Genomic DNA, 7,021 nt, shown 5'->3' on the forward strand with positions numbered 1-7,021 from the left:
CACCGTGCATGCATTACTTTCTTCAGCCTTGTGCGTGCAAAAAGCTACTACTCGCTCTGTAGGTGAATTTACTACCTAGTGCTGCCTTGGCCAGCCTAGCTAAGCTTAGAGGTAATAGCACCCCAGGTATCCTAACTTGCACAGAATGTGATGATCTAGTCCCAAACTTACAAAACTTGACCAAGCCATACTCCAACTTGCATCTCATGTGATGTTTTACTCCCAGGCCAATCACAGCGCGCCAATTGGCTGGGCCGGTCAGCGCGCGCAGTTTTGCACAAAACCCTCTGCCGTTTGCCTGATTCAACCCGCAGTATAGCACACCTGAATTAAATCTGGGACTAACCGGGGGCGGGGAGCGTCCATATTACTACATGACGCTGTATAACATCTTCGGAGGAGAAATAGAGTACATATCTGCAAAGTGTTACTCATGCCTGACCAATGCCATGTTAACCAGTAAACTTCCACACTTTCAGCAGCATTGGTCGAAGGCGAACTCACCGACGAGGGCCTCGAGTATGTCGTCCTCGATGGCGACGCTGATGTCGAACGCCTCGGTCCGGCACCTGTCACACCTTGCCGCTGCCACCTGGTCCAGCTCCTTCTCCGCAGCACGGTCCGATGAAACATCGCTCCAGCTGCCGATCTCTTTGGATATCTCCCTCTTCAGCAGGTCTTTGCTCATGGTGAGAGGCATTCGCAACAAAGCCTTGTACCCGCATTTCCCGAAGTCGCGGAACTTCGAGTCCAGCGACTCGACGATGCAGTCGAACAGGAAGTTGGTGCGTTGAAAGTTGTTTTCTTCCTGGAAGCCGAAGCTGCTCTCTGATCCATCGCCAAAGACGGCCTCAACGGTCTCCAGCATCTCAACTATGAATGAATGGAGTGATAGACTTGACGGTGTGCCACAGAAGAGGCTGCTGTCCAGAAGTAGCTCAACATTTGCAATGGCTTCTCCGATGCTGTGGAGCCTGCCTTCTAGGAACTCAAAATCATGCACTGGAGAACTCTGAACACATGGTATTTATGCATTGCTGCCGTGATCATCAGTCTTCATTGTGTCGATGGACATGGACAAATCTACGATTTCAGACTCTAGATTGAAGAGATCTTCCATTTTGTTCTCCATTGAAATAAAGAAGAGTGAATTCCGGTTTTTACCCTCTATTTTGAAAATTTTGACAGCATTTACCCCATCTAACGTGAATTCATCCGTTTTACCCTATTTAGCGAAATTGTTGCCACAATTTACCCTGTTTAATTTTTTTGTATGTTTTATCATCAGCGGATCCCAATTATCTGGTCCAGCTAGCACGTCAGATTGACGGTTTTCTCCCTGCTGAACGTGTCCTTGTAGCTTCTCCCGACCGGTCCGGCCTGATATGAGCTCACCAGATCAGGTCGCTCATGTCCAATGCACAACGCTCGAGTTGGGCCGCACCATGTTGGCCTCCATTATTCACTGCACACATCACTCGTATTAATTCCTTCCAATCACACACACAATCCTGCCCCAAACCACTGCCTCCTTTGCTAGGATGGGGCAGGATGACGTAGCCGACGAACGGCAGGCAATGGGTGGCAGCCGGTATATGACATGTCTTCTCCACTCCCATATGCATGACCGCATTCCCAGTTTCTCACCCTTGGTAGTTAGGTTTGAAGAAGTATTCTGATGAGATGACTGAACTTGATTAGCATGACATGTTACCATTGAATAAATTACAGGAGAAATTGTTAATGATATAATCTGAAATCATGTATGTTTTTCTTCAGTATTATCATATACAACCTTAAGTATGGATGATTCTGTGGATCAGATTAAAGTGATGTAAATATATGCATGACTTTGTGGATCAGATTAAAGTGGTGTAAATAGACTGATATAATATGAAATCATGTATTTTCGAGCGAGCCTGGCGGGAGCGTGCAGCGGAAGCTTGGACGGGCGATGCATCAATTGGGGGTGAGCAACACAAGCGAGAAGCGACTGGAGGCGAGTGGCTGACTCGAGCGCTGTGTGTTGGACACGACATGAGCGGCCTTCATCGGGCCGGGCCGGTCAGGAGAAGCTGCGCGGCCCGGTTCAGCGGTGAGAAAAATAGCCAGGAAAAACTACTGATGTGGCATGCCAGCTGGACCAGACAATTATGACACACAAATCAGAACGCTCACAAAATTTTAAACGGGGTAAATTATGGCAACAGTTTTGCTAAATGGGGTAAAACGGATGAAAACTCGCTAAATGGAGTAATTAGTGTCAAAAATGTCAAAATAGGGGGTAAAAGCCGGAATTCACTCAATAAAGAATTCAGTACTCTCTGCAGACAAAAGAAGAAACCATACATTATCATCATAATCTATACTCCATTACACACGTCAAAACCTACTAATTCAATCCATTCTGTAAATCAGAATTGTTTTAAGCTTCTCTCTAAAGAGAGTTCATTTCAGGCGAGCAAAGTTAACTAGAAGATAGCGTAACAGAACACTGTCTTATAATAGTTCAAATATTAGTAATATATGTAAACTATTTGTTGTTTCTTCCGCTACTCATCGTGATACAAACCTTTAATCTGCAACACCGCGTCAAGATGTGCACTAAAGCAATCAATTTCGTGGCCAAATGCATTTTATGCAAAACATAGCTATTCATTTAAGGTTTCGTCAGCATATAAACATATATTCTTACTTCAGATCAGCAACAGAAGTAGAGTAAATAAAGAGGAAACTTTATTTTGTAGCACACATTTTTTTCTTCAGAAAAGGCCTTTCAACCTAGCTTTATAGATAACTAAAAGTAAAATGGTTTGCAGGGGTTACTATCTACAAAGTATCCTTACATCCTAGTACAACATTCAAGGTGATACTACAAAAGTATTTACCGATCTTTTCAGTTGGACTTCCTGAGGAGGAAGCATCGTGTGAGAAGCATGCTTCGAGGACAGATGTTGGGCTCGGCTGATTGGGCTCGTCATTTGTGCACATAGCAGGAGAATCAGCCCCTTGGTCACCCTGGAACTAGAACAAAAGAACATTTTCAAATTTCAATAGCAAGCTAGACAAAAAGTAGTGTGACCACTGATCACAGTACAATGAATGCCAAGTCATCCAAGTTGGTAAACCATTACTTTGTTGGAATAAGCCACGTCGCGTGGTGTGGTCGGGCTCATCGGGCGCGTCGGATGCGCGCGGAATGTGCAGGACGCACTGGTGGTGTCAGGCTCGTCGGGCGCGCCGGATACGCGCGGGACAGGCGGGACGCAGCGAAAATGTGGCGTATGTGTGTGTATGGCGGTGTGTGGCCGTGCCAGGTTCGTAGGTGCGTGTGTGTGTGCGTGAATCCTTGTACGTGCGTGTGTTGGAGTTAGTTAGCTTGACGTGCATGTGGCGTGGAGCTAGGAGCTGTGCATGCACCATGCTGTTGGCCGTTGCGATCAGATGGATCGAGCCGCGTCCAGCGCATTTGTGCGGTGCGTGAGGACGAGCGGATCGCATGCAGCAGCCAGTAGTTCGTGCGTGTGTGGGCGTTAGAAGCTTGGGCGCTGGGTCGCTGCCGAGGGCTACAAAGCCGGTTGTAATCATGTTTGTAGTGAGACAGTTGGTGCTCTGGAATAGTGTAACGGGCCGTGTGCGGCCGGGTGAAATACAGTGTACCTTCTCCGTTTTCTTCTGTGCTCCTTCTTCTTTTACCTCCATCTATCCGTGTGAGAGAGCGGTTCCAACAATTGGTATACAGAGCTTCGGTTCGGGCGATCATCGGCGACCATGGCGCTCGTCCCACACGGCGGCGGCGCGGGCGGATCGGCGACGATGGCGATGCCGATACTAACCGCGGACAACTACACGGTCTGGGCCACCAAGGCACAGGCGATCCTCGACGTCCACACCGTATGGGAGGCTGTGGCGCCGGGCGACGCAGCGATGAACGCCAAGAAGGACAAGATGGCGCGCGCGTTACTCCTCGGGGCGTTGCCGGAGGATGTGCTACTGGAGGTGTCGACTAAGCTCACCGCCAGGGAGGTATGGGACTCCCTGAAGATGAGGTTCGTCGGCGCCGATCGGGTCCATGCGGCGAGGCTGGGGACGCTGCGCGGCGAATTCGACCGGATGAAGATGGCGGACGGCGAGGAGCTCGACGTGTACGGCGGGAGGCTCGCGGCGATGGCGGCGAGGTATGCCAACCTCGGGGAGACTCTGGGCGACGCAGCACTTGTCAAGAAGTTGCTGGATACGGTGCCGGATCGCCTCTTCCCCGTCGTCGCTGGCCTCGAGCAGTTCCACGACGTGACGACGATAGCGTTCGACGAAGCGCTCGGGCGACTACATGCGTTCGACGAGCGGGTTCGGCGCCGTGGACAAGATGGCGGCAAGCGTGGGGGTGAGCAGCTGCTCATGACGGCGGTGCAGTGGGCAGCATGGGAGCGTCGACGCGGCGGTGCTCGGGACGACGACGACGGGCGCAGCATGGCGTCGGGGAGCGGCGGCAACAGGCGCAGGCGCTGCTACAAGTGCGGGGAGCACGGGCACTTCCGGCGCAAGTGCCCGCAGCTACGGAAAGGACCGGCTGCGGAGCAAGCTCTCTTGGTCGGTGCCAACGTTGATGATGACGGACTCCTCTAGGCCGTGGCTTAGAGGATGTGTGTTGGAATAAGCCACTTCGCGTGGTATGGTCGGACTCGTCGGGCGCGTCGGATGCGCGCGGGACGCACTGGTGGTGTCGGACGCGTCGGATGCGTGCGGGACGGGTGAGACGCAGCGAAAATGTGGCGTATGTGTGTGTATGGCGGTGTGTGGCCGTGCCAGGTTCGTAGGTGCGTGTGTGCGTGAGTCCGTGTGCGTGCGTGTGTTGGAGTTAGTTAGCTTGACGTGCATGTGGCGTGGAGCTAGGAGCTGTGCACGCACCATGCAGTTGGCCGTTGCGATCAGATGCATCGAGCCGCGTCCAGCGCGTTTGTGCGTTGCGTGAGGCCGAGCGGATCGCATGCAGCAGCCAGTAGTTCGTGCGTGTGTGGGCGTTAGAAGCTTGGGCGCTGCGTCGCTGCCGAGGGCTACAAAGCCGGTTGTAATCATGTTTGTAGGGCGTTAGAAGCTTGGGCGCTGCGTCGCTGCCGAGGGCTACAAAGCCGGTTGTAATCATGTTTGTAGTGAGGCAATTGGTGCTCTGGAATAGTGTAACGGGGCCGTGTGCGGCCGGGTGAAATTCAGTATATCTTTCTCCATTTTCTTCTGTGCTCCTTCTTCTTCTACCTCCATCCATCCTGTGAGAGAACGGTTCCAACATACTTCAGTAAAGATCAGGGAACATCCAATCACATTCCGTGGAACATTTTTTTAACAACAAATTCACAAAATGTACCAGGCATGGATTCATGTAAGTGCTTCCTTAGCAGTCTCTACCATTAGACAAAGTGATAAGTATAAGCACTACAATTTCATCGTATGGACATACTATCAAAGAGGTAATTTCATGATTGACTGATCAATATTGCTGAAGTAAACATAAGTAAGAGATATAAAAGGTTGACAAAATGAAGCAGTAGGGCAACGTCAAAACTGACCTGATAGCTCTTGTGAAACTCAGGTGATTGATCATTGGAATTATATATAGTCTCAGCATTAATGAGAGGAGCCGATGAGTCGGAATAGTTCGTCTGGTTTGCAGCCTGGCGTGCCCCAGCTCTGCTGCGGGGCGCCGGGGTGGCCGCGGTGCTGCGGCGAGGAGCAGGCGTACGCGATGGCCTGCAGCCTGGCGCCGGCCCTCGAGCTCGCGCGCGCCCGGCTCCAGCAGCCTCGACGCGGCGGCGTGCATGAGGCGGATCCGCCTGGGGCTCCTCGCCGACAGGTCGGCGCTGTGGTGGCTCCGCGGCGCGTGCGTGGGCGAGCCGGGCGCGGGCGGGCGCCGGCTCGGCGGCAGCATCACGACCACCGGCGCCGGCTCATTGTCTCCTCCCCCGCCGACGCCTCCACCTTCCTCTGCTTCTGCGGCCTCGGCGGCGCGGCCGCGGCCGCGCCGGGGGCGGCGGGCCAGGATTCGAGGCCCATGAGGCGCGCGACGACGCCGGGAGGGGCGGCACCAGCTTTGCCATCGGCTCCAGCGGCCGCGCTCGGCGCGTGACGAGGAGGCTGCTGGGCCGACGGAGAGGGCGGCGGCGGCAGCGCGAGCCTGCGGAGCGAGGAGCTGCGGGCGGCCGAGGGGAGCAGGCGGCGCGGGTTGAATCAGGCAAACGGCAGGGGGTTTTGTGTAAAACTGCGCACGCTGACCGGCCCAGCCAATTGGCACGCTGTGATTGGCCTGAGACTAAAACATCACATGAGATTTAAGTTGGGGTATGACTTAGTCAAGTTTTACAAGTTTGGGACTAGATTATCACATCCTGTGCAAGTTAAGATACCTGGGTGCTATTACCTCCTAAGCTTACTACTCCTACTGTTACTGACGGAGGTATGGCTAGGCGTATAGGAGCACTAGTAGTGCTCCACAGTAGCACAGTGATGTGAAGTGCTCGTTTGTTCCGACATGAAGACCTGTCTGTCTGTACGTGCATGCTGCAATGCAGCATATGCGTGCAAGTGGGGAAAGCTACAAGCATGCATTGGTGCCAAGTCTGTATGCTTGCCTTCCCAAAGAAAATCCAATGATCACGATCTTCTGTACTCCTGCCTGCCGTGCTCTCCTCTCGTTGGAAAATGGAGCTCAATCAATACACACAGAGGTTCGGCGAAAGAAGGAAAGAAAAGATCCTGCGTAGCTGAAGTAGGCCGTGTAGTGAAAAGTGAAGCACTCTGGTTTGTAGTTGCATCGGTCGATATGTCTGCTGTGGAGTTCAATGTGCCCGACAACTACATGACCCCTTGCTTCCAAACGCAATTTGATTTGCACGCCGGGCCAGCTCTAATTCCTTGCGAGTCGACGGTCCGTAAAAGCAACTCCAATAGGCCGATCCAAACAGACAATGATTTCGTTCGTTTTTGTCTGTTTGGATCGATCGTTCGCTTTCTTTTAAATTTGAGTCGG

At 52.5% G+C, this 7,021-nt stretch overlaps 1 pseudogene; it reads right to left on the reverse strand.

The window, feature by feature from the left end:
* Positions 1-246: 246 nt before the first annotated feature.
* On the reverse strand, positions 247-6,222 carry LOC123059083 (uncharacterized; annotated as a pseudogene).
* Positions 6,223-7,021: the final 799 nt, after the last annotated feature.

This window comes from Triticum aestivum, chromosome 1A, assembly GCF_018294505.1.
Source record: "Triticum aestivum cultivar Chinese Spring chromosome 1A, IWGSC CS RefSeq v2.1, whole genome shotgun sequence".
NCBI classification, from domain to species: domain Eukaryota; kingdom Viridiplantae; phylum Streptophyta; class Magnoliopsida; order Poales; family Poaceae; genus Triticum; species Triticum aestivum.